Below are 22772 nucleotides of genomic sequence, written 5' to 3'. Positions count from 1 at the left end.
TGAACAGCTAAAACAATTATTTTTATTTATTTTTAGAAATAAAAAGAAAAGGCTCATTTTTTCCCTAAACATCAATTCAATTAAAGAAAACCTATTTGGGACTTCAAACAGGTTTTCTCAACCTCAGCACAATTGACATTTTGGGTAGATAACTCTTGGTAGAACAGGGCTGTCCTGTATATTGCGCAGGACTTAGCAGCTTCTCGGACCTCTACCGGGTAGAGGCTATTAGCACCACCCTCCTAGATGCGACAGTCATGATTGTTTTCAAACATTCCCAAATATTCCCCTGGGGAGGAGGGCACAGTCACCCCTGGTTGAGAAGCACTGGCCTATATTATCCAGAAATGGATTTCTTTACAAATAAAGTAAGATTGAGAATTGAAGCTCCTTTTTTCTGGTCCTCATGGGAGAATGCGAAACTGAAAAATCAGTTTATCTATTTTGATGTCCCACAGAGACTGTATCTACTTGCTCAGATTAGCCCATTCTACATTTGTTTTTAGAATCCATTCAATTGTTAAAAACAGGAACTTCCTTACTCCATTCCTAGGGCTTCAGCATGCCATCTCATTGACTGTTTGATAATCTTTTTGACTATCTAGACCTTTAGTGATCTGTCTGATTTTCTATATCCTATGAGTCTGGGTAATTTCTTCATTTTGGGGGAGGCATTTTTTGGGCTCTTAAAGTTTCTATTCCTCCTTCTATGTTATCATCTCTTCCAACTTCAGACCTAAGTTGAGCCCACATAGCCACTTGGAGAGGTTGGAGTCTCTTCTTGCTGTGATCAGTACGGGAACACATAGTGCAGGAAACAAAACTGTTGGCTTTGAGATTACCGATGTGAGCGTTCAAAGGAATCCTGCAATCACAAATTGTTCCTTACATGATATGCGGTGACTGTGAGACAGCAAATGGTTTTGGGGAGGATTTTACTGGCTGTTTGAAGTGTGGAATGGCTCTAGTACACAAAATATTTAAACCAAATTGTTATGTCTTACAATGTTCAACAAAACACTCTGCAAACATTAGTTCTGGAAGAAAAAAAAATAAAAGGCACCCTCCAAGGCAGGGTTATGGGCACTTCTGGGAGCTGTAAACTCATGCAGGCTCCAGAAGTATGTGCCTTTCAAGGACTGGAAACTTCTGAATTACCAACAAATAATCAGTGAGCCTGACAAAGAGTTAAAGTACACAGACTTTACTTTCACCAAATTTATGATGTAGTAAAGAGGTTTAAGATGTAGACCTAAGACTGCACACCAACGGTCAGTAGGCTAAATCGGGACCATGGCTTTGTCTGGCGTGGCTTGTAGAGGATCAGCCTCCTGAATGTCTGAGAAAGGGAGAAAAAGTGAGAAAGAATGAAAGAAGTGGCTAAGCATATAAAAGTGAGATTTTTTTTTTTTTTTTGCATTAACATCCAGATTTCCAGCTGTTTTTGAAAAATCAGAAGATCTGCCAACATAGGCCCTTATTCCATTTCCCCATGGTGGCAATTGGCTGGACTGGAGCAGCTGCTGCCCCTTTGATCAGAATGTGCACTGTTGGGTCCCCCACCCTGGCCCATTGCACTTCCTCACCAGGCCCCTGTCCCATTCAAGATGGCCACTTCTCTTGCAGAGACTTTTTACAACATTTACTTAGTCTTTTCACCGTGGGAACAAACCGCGGAAGCCCTGGACAAAATAGCAGCTGCCCATTTGTGCAAGAGGGTGCTGGCTCAGGCCATGGAGGTGATAACAGAAAGCAGTGAGAAATCGGATTTGGCATATATTTTGAAAGTAGAATTAATAAGATTTCATGATGGATAGAATTAGGCTATGAGGGAGAAGATTTGGAAATGACTCCAATTTTGATTTTTACTTAGATTAATTGACTGAAAAAGGAAACCTACGGCAGAGTACTGGAAAACCCTGGTTGAACTTTTAAAACGAGAACAAAATTATTTAAAAGTTTTCCTTCACTAGTACTCTTCACACTGGACACCCTAGGTGGTGCCACTATCATATTCCGGGAAAGGATGACGCTTTGGCGGAATTTTGAGGAAAAGAGCAAGGAGAAGAGCCCAATTACTAAGGGAGAGACTTAGGTTCTTGCCCAGGGAGGTGGAGTGGAGGGATGCCAGCCCACAGGTGACCTTTGGGCACCTCAGTGGCCTCACCTGTCCAGAAGGGTGTGTGTATCTTGCACTATTGGGGTTGATTTCCCAATCCGTGGACAGCCCTAATTTGGAGAACGCCAAGTTCAGGCCCTGCTAGAGGTGTTGGGGGACAGCAGAGGCTCCAGGATTTCTCTATGGGAGGGGTTCTAGGGCTGCTGCTCAGAAGTTTATTTTGAAGCTAGTTTTCATAGAAAGAGGATTCTCTTCACTTAGTTTTATACAGTTACTTTAAAAAAATCAATAAAAGTAGCAAACTTGTGTCTTAAGATTTTTCTACAGTTTTATATGACTGAGAAAATCTGCAATTGTCCCTATCCAGGGCAATAGTTTTATTTTCTTAAAATAAAACTGTGGGTTTTATTTATTTATTAAAGTGTGGGTTGCTTTGGTTAATGGAGACTACTAGTGGCCATTGTGGCGGTGGGAGCTCACCGACTCCAACGCCTGGGCCTGGCCATAGCCATATGAGCTTCGGGCGGATCTTGAAGCCAGGCTTGGCCTCAGTGAGCCAAACTCAGAGGCTTCCTTCCCTCTGGCCTCGCAGCGGTCACTCGGGCTCTAGCGCGCATGCGCGGACCCCAGCGGAGTCCTCCCCGGCTCCTTCCCTCCCTCATCCGGGTCCTGGGCGAGCGGGCGCCGTGCGCGTGTCCCGCGGCCGAGCTGCTAATAAAGTTGCACTGAGGGGAAGCGCGGCGACGGCGTCGGGGGAGTGCGTCCAGCCGGCGGGTGAGTGAGTGCGGGGCCCCGGGGCGGGCGGGCGAGCGGGGCTGGGGGCTGCAGCTTCTTCCAGGACGCGGCTCGCCCTCAGGGCTGGAGTCAGGCCGAGGCGGGCGCGTTGGGCCGCGGGCGGAACGGAAGCCGCCCGGGCCTGCGGGGCGGGAGGTAGGCCGAGTCCCGGCCTGCAGAGGCTCGAGCGGCCGAGGATGGGGCGGCCCGTCGGGCTGCGGAGGCCTTGCTGCGGCCGGGGGCGTCCCTAGGCTGGTAGGCTGGCCTTGGTCCGTGCGTCGCCGTTGCTGCCGGGAGTGTGGAGCGAGGCGCTCCGGACGCCCCCTGGGGGATCCCAGGCCCCGCTTGGGTCCTGAGGAGCGGTTTGTTGTACCTCTTCTAAGCACCACCCTCAGTCACACCCCTGGTAGGATCGCCGAGCTCGGTCGAGCCGTCTGATCTGCTACCCTGCAAAGCTGTCCAGTGGCTTGATGAATCTGTGCCGCCGTTGCTTTGTGTTTCAGAGATAAGGATCCACGCTTATCGGTGGGAATTACACTCGGGGCACTTGTGACCTGCTGCTGCACTCAGCTGGTAGTTAGACCTGGTTTCTGCCACTTGCCGTGCCCGTTTTCAGCACTGCAAAGACTTATTTGTCCTTCTTGTAAACTTCTGCATTGGTGCAAGGAGAATGCCCAGCCGAGCTGCCTGTTTGCCTTCATCGTATTCGGTCTCTGCCGGGTCTTTCACTTTTTGTTATCAGTAGTCAAATTCATACTCTGGCCTCTCCCCCTCCCCCTCCTTTCCCCCTCTCTTCCCCTTTCAGCTGGTGTTATTACGTGGAGTTTGGAGCCTAAGCTTTGAAAACTCCCATGTGGCGCCTGTCTTAAGTCGGAGCATGCTCAGTAGCCCAAAACAGATTTTGGTTGCAAAAAGAACTGGGGCGAGGATAGCCCGGGTATTTGGACGTGTGCCCGATTTCTAACAAAATGTTCCAATTCTGGTTTTTTGATGGCATTGGAGAATGGAGCTGTAGGCCATCCTGGAGGTGAGGAATGCCTGAACACCCTGGGCCAGATCACTATCTTGATTGCAGAGACATTGTTTCCTGACCAGCTGGAGGTCTAGAAGGGGGGTTGGGGGAAACATTCCTGGCTGCTTGTGCGTGTAAATGGGTGTGGTGCTAAGTATATCTTGTTTACCTTATCTTTCTGTGGAAAAAGTTTTGAAGTCTGGTTGGGTTTGTCACATCATGCGTGTTGCCTAGCACTCTCAAAAGTGTTCTTATCTAGCAACAAAGGCTGGATAGGTGGAGGTTGTGGCTTGGCTTCACAGAAGTTGAGAGGAAAGTGTCCTTGAGTTGCTGTTTAAAAAAAAAAATTAGATTTAAGTTATCAAAAACTAGAGTACTTGAATTTCCATAGAGTACCCAAATTGCCCAGAGTGAGTTTTCAGATTTAATTTGAAATCTGAAAGGCTCAAAAACCCTAGTCCCAGTAGATTTAGTGACATTGCACATAGGGTAAAATTTCTGCTAGATGTCAATGCCATAGTGGGTGTTGTAAGGAAAACAGTACTTAGACATAATGTGACAGTTTAACATGTATTGATCAGAATACTGTTAGGAAATTAGTGTGTTCCAAATTTAGTAAGTAATGGATTATTTACACATTTGTACAAATTCCTTTTTTTTTTCTCTTTTACTCCTTCTTTGGTAGCTATTTCTTTCCCTCTGCGGTGAACCCTGAGATTATAAGAATACAGAACAACTCAGAAAATTAAACAAAAGTTACCTTCACAAAGGTGGTACATAATATGTTTTAGATTTTTAAAATTTAATTTTTGTTTTGATTGTTTGCATGATTACATCCTCCTTTCCCTCTATATTGCGGATCCCTCAGTCAGTGTGCCTTTCTTTTTCACATAGCTGTTTTTATTGCATAAATGTTTCTGTGTCTCTTTGTTACAAAGATTTACTCATTTATCCTTCCATTTTTGAGATCTGAAAGAGCTCAAATAGGCAGGAAAAGTTAGGTGAACCTCCTCAGCTCACTTCCTCTTAGATTTTATATGCATCCATATGATATAGTCTGATAAAAAGAAGGAAAGCCAGTGGTGAACTGCGGGAAAAGAGAAGAATAAAATATTTTTGTAGATTCTGTGCAGATTTGGTGGTATTATCTACTTGTCTGGTTCACATAGGTAGGCGCCACAGAAATGGGTAGATTGATATGTGTTGCATTTCTTTCCCCTCTGGCAAAGTCAGCTATTAATTTCAACGGGAGACAGTGGCAGAATGTTGTTACTAATGAGGTTTGAATCAGATTGTTGTTTACTGTTGATTATGTAACATGTTGCTGGAAGTATTATTAAAAGTTTCCTTCTGCAGCAAGGTAGAGGCAAGTAAATTCTGCTTACTCTTCACTGGGTTTTAATTCTTGGCTGAACCTGAAGGCACATTACACTATAACCATAATTATACCTGGGCAGCCTGTCTGTTTCCTGTTTTCATCATGAACCCAAACATTATGATTTGCAGTGATGATCTTTTTTGTCCTTTGCATTAAACAGAGGCAGTATGTTTTCTCTGTTTACTGAAAACAGATTTGTAACTTGGTCAAATCAAAGATACTGGCTTCTTAGTGTTTTGAAGACTAGGCAGTAAAATACCAGTTTTTCATCTTAGTAATGTAAATTGAAATACTAATACTATCTTAAAAAAATCAATTTTGCATATACTGTTTGATAGTATTTTATGTAAATTTTAATATTACCAGTAGCTTGTAGAGTTTTTGAATTAAGAAAGCCCTTTTTGTTTATGACTTATCTGTGTTTATTATTACCAGATGTATATGTTGGTTTAGGCACTGAGCCACGCATTTGGGTGAATTTAACAGCCTCCTTGAGTATATTTTAAGATATAGCCACCTTTATTCCTTTGGTTTATCATTCTTCAGTGTTTTCTTCTGGACTGTCAGTGTTCCCTGTTGTGTGTGTGTGTATGTGTGTGTGTTTCATACTAACCACAAAGAAGAAGCCAAAATAGTTTATTTCTTTAGATGTTACCACTGCCTTCCATCCAGTAGGTTTGCCTGTCAAAGATGTTGAAGAAAATTTCTTCTTACAAAGGACAGTCTCAGCCTGAGAGATGATTTTTGTCTTTACCAGTCTGAATATTCTGGACAAGAGAGTTATCTGGAAGAATAGGACCCAGGAAGGCTGCACAGAGGTAGGGTGCTTTCCCACCAAAAAAGGTGATGCACAACCCCAGGAAGGCTGTCCATGTCTTCTCACACCTTGTTTGTGTACTTCCAAAGCTAACAGAATAATAGAATTGGAATTTTTAGTGCTGCATTATCCAGTTTATTGCCATTGTCTAGAACTGTGAATCTGAGAGGTTTGTTTACTAGTTGGAAGTTGAAGATAGACTGTTCTTTTGGAAGAATTGTTAAAATTTAGATTGTTGTTAGGACAACATCTCCCATTTTCATATGTCACTTTCATATTCTAAAATTTTATTGTTTTAAAAAGTTTGAAAAGATGGGATAATTGCATAGTAGGTTTTTCAGAAATAGTCATCTAGTTCCTAGCTTTTTAGTTTTGGTGGTTTTTTTGTTTTTTGCTTTTGTTTTGCTTTGGGCAGCTAGGTGGAGAAAATTTTGGCCCTATCATAGTAGAGAGGTGGTTTCAGTGAGTTTTCTTCCTTTTTTTATTGTAGTATTCCCAAACTTGGTTGTGATAGTATTTTAGAAGAAAGAATTCTTTATTAGACCATTCTGTATGGATAGTACTGTAATTATAATTGACTTTGGAAGCTGATGTTAAAGTACATTTTGTAAACAGGTTTTGCTGTTGAGTTCTGTGGTGTACCAGTCTCTGTCTATAAGGTATATACAATTTACAGACTAGTATACTCTGAAAATTTGGCAGTGGTTTGATGTGTTGTGAGAGTCTAACTAGATTTTTCCTTTTGACTTCTGTGTATGTTTTGTTATTGCTGAAAATAACAGTAAGAAAGAAAGTGGTGTCACCATCCCTCCTTTCTCTGAGCATAGCACCTGGAGTTCTGAGAAGTGTCTTACACTTTTCAAATTTAACTGTGATCTCAATACAGCTGGTGCTTTCAAGGCAAGTTTTGTTTTGTTCAGTTCTGTTTGCATGATGTGTTAGGATCTGTCTTGCATCCTATCTGGTAGGCTGTATAACTTGAGATCTCGTTATTCTGGTTTGTATGTTCCTAGGAAAGGGGGTACTGCAGAGATACTTCAAAGCTAGTCTTCTGTTTTTCTTTCCCTTTATTTACATCTCTGTGCCCACTTAAGCGAGTGCCTGCTTAACTCACTGACCATTTCCACTCTTTGGAGGTGGAAGTGTAAATTAAATGAATGATGACAGGAGCCGAAAAGGTACCCAGAGCCATATTTGCTCCCTTTTCTTCTATGTGACTTGAACTCTGGGGTGCACATGAGGTATCTGGAGAACATCTTCCTAAAGCATTGTGTACACAGGTTAGTGCTTTGTGCTCCCGAGACACATTTTAGAGTGTAATGATTTGGTGTCTGCCTTTGACGATTTTATAATTTAAAGGAAAGCACTATAATGATTGACCAGCTCTGTGTCTATTCCTGTGTCTACAAGCCTGTACAAGTATACTCCAACACATCTGGTAGCAATATAGGAAATCTTGCAGGCTCTATGGGGCTGAGTATACATCTAGATCAGGCTCTGCTTAATTAGAGGACTTAGAGGAGCAGGTGAAGTTTAAAGAGTGATTAAAAACTGGGAAACAAAAGTCTGGATGTGGGAGATAAAAAAAAAATAGAGACTTATGTGGGCACAAAGAGAGACTATGTAAGATTATTCTGTGAGAAGTGTCAGGGAACATGAGTTCAGCTCCTGAATGGCCTTGAAATCCACTATGAGAACTTTGATATCTTGGAAATTGAGAACCACAATTGGGAAAAGTGGAGATTGAAGTGTTTCTCTACCAAAAGTTATTTCAGTGCCCATGTGATTGTAGCCCCACTTTCTTATAGATGTTCCCATAAGGAATGGGATTTCTGAATCTAGGAAAGCTTGTAGGCAAGCTTGCTCTTGGTTTCTCTTCTCTGCCTGCTGCCATGTATGTGGCTTACATGTTTTAGTAATTGTGTGACTGGATCTGGGCTTGGTTTGATGCTAGTGGTGCTGATACTTGGTGACTGTTATTGGTATTAGAACCATAGGGAAGGATATTTTTTAAACTTTACCTCCACCAGCCACAGAAAAGTTTACCTTTGGAAGAAAATGACTTTCTTCTGTTGCAGATGATCCTGAGGGCCTTGGTTCTCAAACCTCCTGCAAATCTGGGACTCTTGTTAAAATAGTGGGAGGTAGGCCCCTAATCTCAGACCTCATGAATCTGAATTTTGTGGAAATTTTGTGGTTATGAGAAATTTCTTTAGAATCCCCATCTGTAATTCTTTTTTTTTTTTAATTTTTTATTTACTTATTTGACAGACAGATCACAAGTAGGCAGAGAGGCAGGCAGAGAGAGAGGAGGAAACAGGCTCCCCACTGAGCAGAGAGCCCGATGTGGGGCTCGATCCCAGGACGCTGGGATCATGACCCGAGCCGAAGGCAGAGGCTTAAACCACTGAGCCACCCAGGCGCCCCTGTAATTCTTTTCTATAGGTTTGGCTGAGATTATGCCGGGTTGTGACCCATATGGGCATTTATTTGTGTGGGTTGATATGCTCAGCAGGTTCTGTTTTGGCTAACAGTGTTGGGTGAAATTTTTGGATTGGTTGCTTGCCTTTTATTTTGGATTGAAGCGTTAGGTGTTGGAGCAGAAAGTGAGGGAGCTGTTTCTGTGAATTGTTTTGTCAAGTCTGGGCATGAGCCCTGTGTGTGCATGTGTATCTGGTGATGAGTGTGGAAGGCGGTTTGTATATATCTTTATGGGAGTTGGTTAAGAGGTCCCACTCAAGTAACTTAAGGTAAGAACAGGATCTTTGGGTGTTTGATGTTAGTATGATTTCATTGGAAATGGAAGCCTGGTAAAGCTTAATAACATTTCATTCATACATTTAATGTATGTAAAATGTAACTCCTGATCTTCCTTTAGCTCTGCTATCAGCCTTCCCCCAGATCAGTTGATGGCAAATCCTGTTCTTCCAGTAGTCAGTACTGACACCTTGGAATCATTGTTGACTCTTCTGTTCTCACATTCCCAGTATCTCTTCCATCAGGAAACTTACTATTCCCTAAAATGTATGTGAAGTTATCTACTTCTCACCACCCAACTGCCATCACTCCGGTCTAAGCCATTATCATCTCTCATATAGCTGACTGTAACTCTGAACTGGTCTCCAGCTTTTACCTCTGCTATTTATTCTCAACAGATCAGCCAGAGTAACTCTTTAATGATGTTGGTCAGAAACTGTCATGTCTCCATCAGAGTGCTGGCAAATGTGTTCTCATTTGACTTACAACCAGTGCCCTTAAATGCAAGTCTCTTACCTATTTAACCCCATTTCTTATTTTCTCCTCCTTGTTCACTTTATTCTCAGACTGCACTGGTCTTGCAGTTCCCAGAGCCTGCCAGACATGCTTCCGCCTTGGAACTTTAACATTGCCTGCTGCCTTTGCTTGAAGTGATTTTCCACAAATACCTGCCTGGCTTATTCCTATTTCCTTCAAGTTTTGACTCTATTGGTGCCCACTCAAGTGAGGCCCAGCTCAGCCATCCTATTTAAAATCACACCTCTCCCATACACCATTTCCCATTTCCCTTCCTCTGCTTTATTTTTCTCCATGGCACTTTTCACCTAACAAACTATAATAATCACTTGTTTATTGTCTTTTGTGTATCTCCCTCCACTAGAGTGTAACACTACATGAGGACAGAGGTTTTGGTCCCCTTTATTCACGTGTGTATTCCCAGCTCCTAGAATGCTACCTCAAAAGATACACTTTTTTTTAAGATTTTATTTATTTGTTTGACAGAGGGAGAGAGGTCGCAAGTAGGCAGAGAGGCAGGCGGAGATAGAGGAGGAAGCAGGCTCCCTGCCAAGCAGAGAGCCCGATGCGGGGACTCGATCCCAGGACCTGAGACCATGACCTGAGCCGAAGGCAGAGGCTTTAACCCACTGAGCCACCCAGGCGCCCCAAGATATACTTTTGAATGAATTACTTGAATACATTTAAGAAGTTCTCTGAATATGCTTAGTATTGTTTCTTAAAGATTACATTCTAGTGGGAGAGGAAGAAAATCAGGTAAGTCAACAAATAATTACATATTGGTTCATAGAGTGAAGAAAATGAACACGGTATTGGGATTGGGGGAAACTGATTTTATATAGGATTATGGGGGTGATGTCAGGGGAAGGTCTCTGGGATGACAGCTGAAGCTGAAGCCTGAATGAAGAGAGAGCTTAGAAATCAGTGACTGAGGCTTGAGGAAAGCAGTTCAGGCAGAGAATGGCATTTGTAAAATCTCTGAGGTACAAAAGACATTCCGGTGTAGGAAGATAAGTGCTTTTGAAAGATGAATTGGGAGCAGAAGTTGTTTGCCCTAGTTTCTCATTGATTTTTCTTTAATTTCAGCCTCCAAATTTGTATAATTCTAGGTACAGTGGAGAGAATTCTTTTGAAATACGAATGCCTCTTGAAATGTAAATACCCTCTTTTTTTTTTTTTTAAAGATTTTATTTATTTATTTGACAGAGAGAGATCACAAGTAGGCAGAGAGGCAGGCAGAGAGAGAGGAGGAAGCAGGCTCCCTGCTGAGCAGAGAGCCCGATGTGGGACTCCATCCCAGGACCCTGGCTGGGATCATGACCTGAGCAGAAGGCAGAGGCTTTAACCCACTGAGCCACCCAGGTGCCCCTGTAAATCCCCTCTTTAGTAAGAATTTTAATATGGCTGAAGTACAGCTGGACTTTGGTTTGAAATTCGTTTTTTCCCCCTGACTGTACAAGAAGTACATTTACTTTAAGAAGTACAGAATTGGGGTGCCTGGGTGCCTCAGTGGGTTAAAGTCTCTGCCTTCAGCTCAGGTCACGATCTCAGGGTCCTGGGATCAAGCCCTGCATCGGGCTCTTTGCTTGGCAGGGAGCCTGCTTCCCCACTCTCTCTGCCTACCTCTCTGCCTACTTGTGATCTCTGTCTGTCAAATAAATAACTTAAAAAAAAAATAAAAAAGGAGTACAGAATTGTATGAAGCAGAAAGTGAGAAATACCCCAACCCTTCAGCTAAGGTCCTTTCAAAAGCTTTTTAGCACATTCTCTTTCATTCATTAAAATAAGTATTTCTTGAGCATATATATCACAGGACTTAACGGTGTGGTAAGTGAAAATAGGTATGGTTCCTCTCATTTATAGTCTTGCAGAATTTGTTCTCTTTCAGAATTGGACAGTTAGATGTAAAAATACAGGTGTGTTAAGTGCTACAAAGTAGAGGTATGTGATGCATGCATTAAGAGTATATAATAGGGGGATTTTATCTACACAGCAGCGTCTAGGAAGGCTTCCCTGAAGAAGGGACACTTGGGCTGAAATAGAATTAATGTGTGTGTGTGTGTATTTTGTAATGCATGATGTTTCTTAGTTTTACACTGTTTTAATTTATAGCTAGATACTGCTGCTTTTCTTTGTATTTATTAGGTACTCTGCATTATTGTCTGATTGATAGTTTGCAGTCTGTTGGAAGAATTTCAGGGAATTTAATACACAAGGATTTCTTGGTCTTATTGTTATCCTGATTTTCTTTCTAGCTCTGAGGTCATTTCCCTAAGAAATGACAAAATACTTTAATTGAGAGGGTTATATAGTCATGTCTTCATAAACCAGAGGTAGACTATAAAAGGCCAAGGGGATAGCAGATAATAGGTTCGTAGTTATATTCTTAAGTACCTCCAGGTTCTGACATAAGAAGTAGCCCACATTTCTGCCTGCTCAATTACTGGCCTTCCATGCTTGCTGTATATGTATTTTACTCTATTTAAATTAATTATTTTATTTTTTATTTTGAGAGAGAGCACACATGGGGTAGTGGGGGATGGGGCGCAAAGGGAGAGAGAATCTGAAGCAGGTTCCAGCATGGAGCCCAGCACAGGGTTCGATCTCATGACTCTGAGATCATGACCTGAGCCGAAATCAAGAGTCTTAACTGACTTAACCGACTTAACTTAACTTAACCGACTGAGCCACCCAGGCACCCCTTTTTTTCCCCAGTCTATTTTAATGCCCCATCTTTGTTGGTTATCATATGGAAACAGATCTAAATTAAGTGGTATGCTAGCTAGCATATGAAGTTCTTTGTAGCACCTTCTCTTTTCCTGTTATCTTTAAGATCTTTGAGATTACAGATAGTGTTTTTTCAGCCCGAGTTCCTAGTCTGAAAAGACCCAGTAAATTGTGAATAAATGAAACATCTACTGTCAAGATTCACCTCACTTCTATTCGTATGATCCTCCAAATCTACATATTCTGTCTCTCTTGAGCTTTAATTTCACATCTCCTTGGCAGTGTGTCAGTGCTTTTACTCCCTTAAAGCCAGCCCTTCACCAGCCCTTTCTTGCCTTGTCTTGGCTATAACTAGAATTGCCCTTTTTAGGTAAGTGATGTCTTTACTTTTTAGCTTTTAAACTTTGACCTTTCTTGGTTGTCCTTGTTTCTCATGTAGGTGGTCACCAAGTCCTGTGATTATTTGTAATGCCCGTCACAGCACTTCACTTTTTGTCTCTCCTGCCATCGCTGTCATGGTCTTCATACCCCTCAGCTGGTGTGTCTTCCCATCATAGTTGGATTTCTACTGTGTTTTCCCTCTACCTTCTCTGCCCCCCGAGTTAAGTCTCTTCCTTGGTTATTTCTGACTTTTTGAAATTCCTCTTGGAACATGTCTTTCTGCTTAGAAGTCTGCACTGCACATAGTGTTTCTTCTAGCAGCCTGACTGTAGTCTCTTGTTCATTCTTCCCTGTTCAGCATCCATTCTGTGGTGGCGCCTTTCCCCTTTGTTTCACAAACTGGCTAAGTGTCTTCTTGCCTCATTGGGCTTAATGATCCTTGCTTTTCCTTATTCTCGCCCTATCTTACAACTGTATTGCGAATTATAAATTGTCAAATTCTATTTTGAGCTTGTGATAATTGTTCCCAAAGTTTGTGCTAAAATGATGAGCAGTTATCCACACCTCATCTTTAAGGCTTTTCTTTACCTTAGTGCAGTGCCTGTGGTTGCGGGGGAGGAACTGTGAGCTAGGCCAAGCTCTGTTTTTTTGTACACCGGCTAAGCCTTCCACTTTGTCTGTCTCTAGCCTTTTACAGCCCAGTTATTTTTTTCTTCAGCAATCTTATTCACAAGTATGTAATTTTTTTACCTTTCCCCTTTTACTCCCTGTTTTCCAGTTACTTTGGGATAATTCCTCTTCTTTTCTATTTATGATCCCCTAAATCTCAGTTTGAAAGTGTTTGATCACTAGATTTAATTATATTCACTCAAACTGTAATATTGATGAGAATTAACTGGCTCACCTTACACAGGTTGTCTTGTATATTTCCTAATGGGATTTTAGATTTTGGGGGATTCTCTGGTTTTCAAGCTAGAAATAGAAATTCGCTGGAAGTTATCTTGGGCCTGTTCAGTTTAGTTTGTATTTTTTGTTTTATTAACTTGGTTAGGGGTGCCAGGGTGGCTCAGTGGGTTAAAGCCTCTGCCTTCAGCTCGGGTCATGATCCCAGGGTCCTGGGATCGAGCCCCGCATCAGGCTCTCTGCGTAGCAGGGAGCCTGCTTCCTCCTCTTCTCTCTCTCTCTCTCTCTCTCTGCTTTCCTCTCTGCCTACTTGTGATCTCTTTCTGTCAAATAAATAAATAAAATCTTAAAAAAAAAAAAAAAACTTGGTTAGCCACTCTGTGTTACTGTAACAAAGCATGGCTTTTAAGGAAAAGGCTCACTTTGACACTTAGAATTGTAAAAGATTGGTTTAGTATGACCTCAGTAAGAGCAAAAAAAGAGAAAACAGACTTTGTCTTCTGTCCCTGATTATGCTATTGAAATAAGGCTTCACTATTTATAAGTAAATATTAAAATGTTAAACATGTTAAATATTACATGTTACAAATTTGAAATAGCTTTTTAGGATGTTTATTGCAAAAGAAAATAATTTCTTCTTAAGTTCCTTGAAGTGCCCTTGTTTTCTTAGGAATTAAATATATCATCTTTAAAAAATAACAAATATGTATGATTCCCAGTGGTGTACTTTAGGGTAGCTTTAGTGTGTTAGATGGCCCAGGATGAAGATGGCAGACGCACAGATGGAATCTGCTCAGAAGCCAGGTTTTCATGTAGAGCACTGGCTCACATACATGGACTATCAAATGCATTGTCCTTTCCACTTAGAGGAGAGCATGGAGGGAAGCAGTGAAGAATGTGGGAGAAGCTATGAGGAATGAAGAAAGAGGAGGCAGGAAAGAAGAGTCAAAGGAATGAGAACAAGAGAGAAAGGAGGGCAGCAGAAGTGATGGGGAATGTGAGAAGGGACTTTGGGAGAGGACAAAAAAAGCTGCATTATTTCCTTATTTCTTCTAAGGTGTAGTTACATTTTTTTCACCTTGTAACATCTCTGAAATTGGGATGTGTCTTACGTTTGATGGTATTTGATTGTTGGTTTTGGCCAGGTGATAGTTGTGATGTAGTTGTCATTGCTCCGGCATGAACTCTGCCTTTCTCTTTATGTTGTTGTCATTTCTTCCATTTACAACCTTTGGGAAGGTGAAGCAGACACCAGTATCAGAACTTGCAGGATGGGTGTCTTCCTTGAGTGACAGTCCTGGAGTAATATTGGAGCACTCTTCATACCTACAGTCTTGAGGCCAGAAGGATGATAACGTGAAGAAAAATTTTAAGTGATAAGAAAGCACTGCGTGATAGTATAATTTGCAGCTTGTTCTTCCTTCAAGGTTAATAGAATAGAATACCATTTAAATAGATGGCTTTGTGTATTTGTTGAAATAAAGTAGCTCAGCTATATTTTTAAAATCCTTGGCCTAACAGCAAGATGTTCATGATTATTACAATAGTAACCACACCATGCCAGGCACTGAGTTAGGTGTTTATCTCATTTAATTTTCAGAACGGATATTTATTATATAAAATAGAAAAAAATAGAGGTTTAGGTGTAAATGGTAGATGCAAAATGTGATTAGACTTCAAATCTGGTGTTTTTATGTGTTACAATGCATATATTATTATCCCTGTATAGATTAGCCTTACTGTATGTTTCTAGACAGTTCTTTAATTCTACTGCCTATGTTTTAGCAAACTGAATTTAGTATTTTCTCATTCTGGTAGCTTAAAAACCCAGATTTTGTGCTTTATCCACCATAGCTTTTATGCCTGTGATAAAGCTACTTCATCCATCTTGTCTTTCCCCCTCCTCCCTTCCCCAAAGAGCCATCCCCTGAATTTCTTTTAGCACATATACACCCTTAGGGCATCTGCCATTCTCCACTGTGTATTGTAGATGCATATGGCATGTTTTAATTATCAATTTGTAATTCTTTTAAGTTTGGGTCTGGACCTGATTGATTTTTTTTTTTTTTAACCTTTTAGCTTCTGGCCTAGTGGTTTACCCTTTTTTAGGTGCACCCAGTAAGTGTGTGTTGTATGACTCTGAGTCCAAGATGAAGTTTAACACTGGTTATATATGTGCCTCAGTATACTCTCAAAGCATTGTACAAAGGGAGCACAGAGGAGGACCGCATTTAACTGCCCAGCGATATATAACCTCTAAAGACTGAAGTTACTAAATATAGCCTTTTGGGACTTTTCTTTATTACTAGGATAAGTTCACAGATACTATGGAAAGAATCATATGAATGGTTATGTACACAGCTGACTGAACTGAGAATGGGTATTTTATATAGCGAAAGGCAAAAGGGGTATGAGAAATTCAACCAACTTTTGATAAGAGATTCAAAATGAAACCTTTGGTCACTAGAAAACCTGTTTTCAAAGGTATTGCATGTTTTCTCTGAATTCACAGAACATACACTAATATATGTGAACGGGAAAAAGTATAGTATCTTACTCTGTTTTTTTGTGTATGTGGTGAGAAATTCTTTTATACAAGGACTAAAGTGAAGATAGTGAAATGAATCTATTGCTGTATCCCAAGCACTCTGATGCTTTCATTTCAGTGTGGATCAAGGTGTGATTTTGAATCTGATACATTCTACAGCAAAGTTTACAGGAGAAAATTGATCTGTCTGTCATATGGATACAATAAAACAGTTTTAATCCCAACATAACAATTTTATTTAGAAATCTAAATGTTAAATATTAAGGAAGTGGATGTGTGAAATAGAGTTGGGCTGGTTAAAATCTGCGTAATGGTGTATACCTACATACACACACACACACACACAGACATATACACACACACACACAGTGTTCTAGTGTTTAGTGTGGCAAAAATGTCCTAATGAAAATTTAAAAAGCTTTGAAGCTGAGTAAGGCTGCCATAATAAACGTAAGTTTTTTTACAGTAGTAGTAAACTCTTAGTCTTTCATACCTATTCACTTGACTTAGCTCAATTGAGAGAAGAGAGGAGAGGGTTAAACATAGATGAAGTTAATAAGATATATTAAGTGGCAGAAAAAATCAGTTTGAAAATGAACATATTGAACAGGATTATCCCTGGTCTCTGAAACTGTATAATCTTGTGATAATATAATGATTGGAATAATTTAGAGAAGTCAGAGATATGGAAAATAATGGCAAAGATCTTTAAGGGAAGGATATTCCTTGGTGGGAGGCTTTCTTTTTAGGAGGAAGTATGTACAGTGTTTAGGAGTGTGGGTGGAGCTGGACTGCCAGGGTTCAGTTCCTGGCTCTGTTTCTTATCTATTGAAATAAGCAAGTCACATTTAATTTCTCTTTGCCTGTTCTCTCATCTGTAAAATGAGAATAATGTAATTTACCTGATGTGTCTGTCTTGAGATTTTAATCATTTTTGGTCTCTCAGTGTAAGGTCCTTAACTGTGCTTGATGTAGTGTTCAGTAAATGTTAGTAGTTTATTACTATTACCATCATTATCGTCATCATCATTGAAGGAACTGATTTTCTAGAAAGGAAGCTGTTGGATTCGTTGAAATAGCTACATTCTTTTAAGAAAGCTGGATATCCAAAAGTCTATCTCTGTAAGTAACTTTTCAAGATCATTGATGTGGTTTTGTCTGTTTAGTTGGTAACAATGCAGACCATGTCCCCTGCTTTGTGCAGAGAATTTCCAGCATACCACAGTGGAAGAGAGGTTCATAAGGGTAATTTAATTCATCAAGAGCAGCTCATGCCACATGTAGATTTTCCTGAATAATTGGTTCTTAAAAAGCCTATTTAAAACGAAGGGGCATCTGAGTGGCTTGGGTAAGCAGATGCCTTTTGCTAAGGTCATGATCACAGGATCCTGGGATCAAGTCCCTTGTCAGGCTCTCTGTTCAGTGGGGAGCCTGCTTCTCCCTCTCCCTCTGCCTCTCCTCCCACTGGTTCTCTCTGTCTCTCTCTCTTATGCTCACTCTACTCTCTCTCTCAAATAAATAAATAAAATCTTTTAAAAAAGGAAACCATTTAAAATTTGATCCATATTTTAAACTAAATTGTAAATTACAGGTCTGATTGGGACTTTATCTTCAAAAATTAAAATTTTAGAAAAACATTAGGTTATAATTGTAAGCATGTATTCTTAAAATGAACAAAGAATGAGTCAAGTTTGATGGATAGGCTTATTTTTAAATTTTTTTTTAAGAGAGAGTGCATGAACTGGAGTTGGAGGCAGTAGGGAGGTGGTGGACAGAGGGAGAGAGTCAGTCCTAAGCAGGCATGTTTCATGCACCGTGCGGTTGCTGACATGGGGCTTGATCTCAGGACCCTGAGGTCATGACCTGAGCCGAACTCGTTGAACCACCCAGGCACCCCTAATAGGTGTAATTTTTCTCACAATAATTTAACAGCATGATACGGCATCCTTTGTGTTTGTCATTTGTGCTATTAACATAAAGAGCGTTTTTATTTTTTTACAAATATATCCATAAAAAATAAACCTTGGTTTTACTAAGGACCAAGGTTAATCCTTTTAGAGTGAAGGTACTCTCTTTCCAGAAAGAGAGGCTTGCTTAATGTAACTGTAAAAGAGTTGAATTCCCCAAGTTCATTGTTCCTCATCAGTGCAAACTCACTGTAGGAGTACTGTCCATCTTGGTCATATTTCTTCACTCCCATGCCTGTGGGTCTCTTGGAGGTAAAGGGAACTGCAAATCTGAGGCTTATGCTGCTTGCTGTGCCATGAGTGATAAAGTCCTTTGTCTCTGGCTTAGGAGTCTTGTGGCTTTTGTCAGCATCCATGAAACAGTTAACAAATTAACTTACTTGCTTGGGGTACTGGTAGGGCAAAATTAAATCCCAGATCCTACATTGTTGGGCACTATTTGAATAAACTTTGTGAAAACTTACTGTATTTTGCAAACTTCGCACTTTCACTGGTGGTTTTTAAGTCATTTTATGGTGAAGGAGGTGGTAGTGAATGGGAACCAGTTTTTAAGTGATCAGTTCACTAACAAGTTTTTTGAAGACTTTTTTATAAATCTTAAGGTGTATAGCTTAGTGAACTTTTACTTAAGTGTACATCTGTGTCATCATCACCCAAATCAAGTTGTAGAATATTTCTTTCTCCCTACAAGGCTCTCTTGTCCCCACTTAGTAACCTTCTTGTCTTTGATGACATAGGTTAGTTTTGCCTGTTTTTGAGAAGAAATGATATACTGTGTAATCTTTTATATCTGATTTCTGTATAATTATATCTCTGTATAGCATGTCTGTGTGATTCATCCGTGTTTCTCATATGTTAGTTTGTTCTTTGACATTGCTGCGAAGTAGTCTATTCCTTGAAGTTATTACTATGATTTACTGCCCCATTCCACTGTTGATGGATATTTGGGTTATTTCCAATTTGGGGCAAATAAAAGTAAAAATAAAGTTGGTTTGAACATGTACTTGTCTTTTGATGACAATAGCACCTGTTTTTTTTTTTAGATATATACCTAGGGATGGAATTGCTGGGTCATAGAGATTTATGTGTAACATAGAGTGATATTTCACTGTTTTCTTTAAAATTTTTTTCTTAAAAAAATTTTTTTTTCTGATAACTAATAATGTTGAGCCTATTTTACCATTTAATGGCCACTATAATATTTTCTTATGTGAAATGCCTGATCAGTTCTTTTGCTTATTCGTCAGTGAATTTTTATGATGAATTTTGTTCCTCTTTTTTTTTTCTTTTTTAAGATTTTATTTATTTGACAGAAATCACAAGTAGGCGGAGAGGCAGGCAGAGAGAGGAGGAAGCAGGCTCCCAGCTGAGCAGAGAACCCAGTGCAGGGCTCAATCCCAGGACCCTGGAGCCTGGGATCATGACCTGAGCGGAAGGCAGAGGCTTTAACCCACTGAGCCACCCAGTTGCCCCCTCTTTTTAACTTTGTGAGACTTAGATAATGAGTACTTAGATTACTTGCTCATACCACTCACACAGTTTGCAAAGTTACAAAATCTTTTTGGAAAGAACACCGTGTGAGACGTTTCTAAAATTTTTAATCATTTAATATTTAAAGATTTGAGTACGTGGTTTGCGCCTACTCCTTTCCCAGTGCTAGTTTTAAGAAAACACTAATATTGAGTCTTAGGTTTTTGGAATCTGACACCCATTTGTTTTTCTGAAACCTGTCTTGAAGTTGAGCTAATGACATCCTCATTTACCAGTCATTCTCTCTCTTGCCCTTTCCCCATTCCATGCCTTTCCCCAAAGGTAACTGCAATGATGAATTTAGTATGTAGCCTTCTAGTCCTTGTTCTATGTGTACACGCAGAAGTAACTTTTCTTTTTTTTTTTTTTTTTCGGTTAATACATAATATGTTTAGTATTTGATGATGATGATGACGATGATAGTAAGATTAGTAGTTAAAATTTATTAAGCACCTTCTAGTGGTTAACTACAATATGTTATCTGATCTTCAAGCTTTTCTCCTCTTGTTCTCTTTTTTTTTTTAAACTCTGCCTTGTGTATGATATTCTGCAGTACCATTGTATCTAATTCTGAGCTCCTCCTTTTAATGATACTTCATTGGTAATTTTTTTCTCTTCCCTACCAGTCAGTGTTCTCTATGCCACCCAAAAAAACCTGTTTTTTGTTACTGTTTCAGATGTTTGTGCAAAATCTTAAATCTCTTTCTCATCTTTTCCTTGCCAAACCTGTATGTCTACTCATGACCCTTTTCCAGTAGAGTTAACCGTTTTCTCTACTGACTAAACTACTTTCTGAGTGTCCTTAATTCTGCTAATGGAGTTATCATTATTTTAGTCACCTGGGTTAAAATTTGAAGTTTTCGTTAATTTCAAGGTACAGTTGATAGAAAAATCAATGACCATTCATTAAATATTCCTTTAATATGTGGTATGATGCATGGAATAGTGCCAGGTACTGAAGACTTCCTCCTGGAAGGATTTTGTATTCCATCTGGAAAGTTAAGATCTGTTCTTATCACTGTCCTATTAATTTTTATGATAGTCAATAGCCTCTTTAGAATCGGGTGGCAAAGAAATTTTTCACCAAAGGGGATGGCCCTGGGCTCCTGATTAAGGATGGCTGAGATTTCTCTTGGAAAACCCAGATGGGCAAAAGTATAGGAATTTGGGCTGGTGTATAAAGTGGTGGGTATGTTAGGTTGGTACTAGATCCAGCCTTTTTTTTTTTTTAAGAGAGGGAGTGGGGGAGAAAGAGAGAATGTTAAACCGGCTCCATGCCCAGCATGGAGCCCAACACAGAGCCCAACATGGGGCTTGATTTCATAATCCTGAGATGAGGACTTGAGCCAAAAATAAGAGTTGGATGCTTAACCCACCCAGGTGCCCCAGATCCAGCCATTTTTTTGAGTCTTGATTCTTCCTTTTAAAACTCATGATCATAATTCATGTTTGAAGGGCACTTTTTAGTGCATCTGTTGTGTTTGTGTTTATACATATGTGCACACATATTTTATTATTTTTTAAAAGATTTTATTTATTTTAGAGAGGATGTGCATGTGTTCAATGTTGGTGGGGCAGAGGGAGAGAGAATCTTAAGTAGGCTCCATGCTCGGCGTGGAGCCCGACATGGGTCTCCATCCCATGAACCCATCCCATGACCCTGAGATTATGACCTGAGCTGTGAAAGCAAAAGTTGGGTGTTGACTGAGCCACCCAGGCAACCCTACATATTTTATTACTTGAACACTTCAGTCACTTAGGAATCATCATCCCTTTTTATAGAAGAATTAGTAGAATTAGAAAGAGTGATACCCGGTCATGGTCTTATATCTTGTCAGGGACAGAATCTGATAATTCTGTTTTTTATCACACTACTTTATAAAAATTTAAAAATTGTGAATATTTTGAGTTATGAAGTATTTTAACATAGAGAAGAAGAGAGAATATAACATCTCATGACTTGCCAAACTGTTTTTTAATCTGGTTTTAAAACAGCTGAAGCTTTTCCATTCTTTGTCCTTTTTTCCTTTTAGCAGTGGCAACTAGTACTCATTGTCCTGAAACTGGTGTGTATCATTTTTATCCATGCTTTTTTTCTCTTACCGTATCTGTCCATATCCGTAAATACCGTGTTTTGTTTTAACCTTCACACGGTTGCTCTGGTAAAGAAATGTATATTTTTCCAAGTTCTTTTCTTTAGCTCACTCACTCACTACTTGCTTGCTCATTCATTTAATAAATTGGCACTATTCTCAGTCTAGGGGAGTTTGATGATGGATAAGGAAGATGAAGCTACCTGCCTACTAACATTTCAGTGAGGAAGACGTATAATAAGTAAATAAAATTAATATGTTGATTAGGTTAGGATAAATACAATGAAAAGTGAGCCCGGTAGGAAGTAGAGAATGATGTAGGAGTGTGATATATGCTATTTTAGAAAAAGTGGCCAGGGAAGTCCTTTTTCAAGAAGTGACATTTGAACAGCTGAATTAATTGAAAGAATAAAAATAAGATCAGGGAGAATTCCAGGGAAGGAAACATCAAGAGCAAAGGCCTTAAGGTAGAAATAACTTTGTAGCACTTGAGAAATGGAAAGGAGTGGTTAAGTGCAAACTTAGGTAGGAGAATGTACAAAATGACTTTGGAGCAAAGGCTAAAGGCCAGATTATGTAGGCCCTATAAAGTGATGTTAAGGAGTTTGGATACCAAGTGTAATGGCAAGCCACTGAATAATCTTTGAGCAGAGGAATGACATAGTTTGACATACTTATAAGATTACTTTTATACTAGAATTCTGTGTAGTAGAAAAGAATGTGGAAGCACTTTCTATATTGGAATGGGAAGATCTTGAACATAAACTGTTCATATGTTTCTCTGTACCTGTTTCTTTTTAGACTACCACTATGTAAAAAAAGATTTTCTGTATATATTTGTATTTGTGTTAAATTTCTCTGTAAGGGCATGAAAGACAGATACAAAAGGATTACCTGTGAGAAGGGGAATTGATTGATGATGGGGAGAAAAATGAGAAAGAAACTGAGCACTCTATACTTTTTTGTATGTCCAGAAAATTTTAAAAAATCATACAGAAGTGTATACACATCTTAAGTATCCCACTAGCTGGATTCTCACAAACTGAGCTCTCCCATATAATCACCCATAGCAGAACCAGAACTTCACCAGGATAGCCGAAACTCAGATTTTCTTCTAGTTAATACCCTTCCTTTCAAAGGGAAACTACCTGCCTGACCTCTAATAAAGCGTGCATTAGTTTTACCTCCTCATTGTACTGGCACTTGTAACTCTGTTTTCTTCACAACAATTTGTTTTAGTATTATGCAAG

At 39.9% G+C, this 22772-nt stretch overlaps 1 protein-coding gene across 1 annotated transcript in view; it reads left to right on the top strand.

Annotated features, from left to right (window-relative positions):
- Positions 1-2790: 2790 nt before the first annotated feature.
- Positions 2791-22772, top strand: part of SMAD5 (SMAD family member 5) — a 52275-nt gene continuing 32293 nt past the window's right edge. Inside the window, exon 1 of the mRNA XM_080803885.1 lies at positions 2791-2893. The gene's annotated coding sequence lies outside the window, so the exon portion shown is untranslated. The remainder of the gene's footprint in view (positions 2894-22772) is intronic.

The sequence above is a fragment of the Martes martes genome (genome assembly GCF_963455335.1).
Source record: "Martes martes genome assembly, chromosome: 5".
NCBI lineage: Eukaryota > Metazoa > Chordata > Mammalia > Carnivora > Mustelidae > Martes > Martes martes.
Note: the sequence above shows the minus strand (reverse complement) of the source record. Positions and strands in the feature narration are given on the sequence as shown.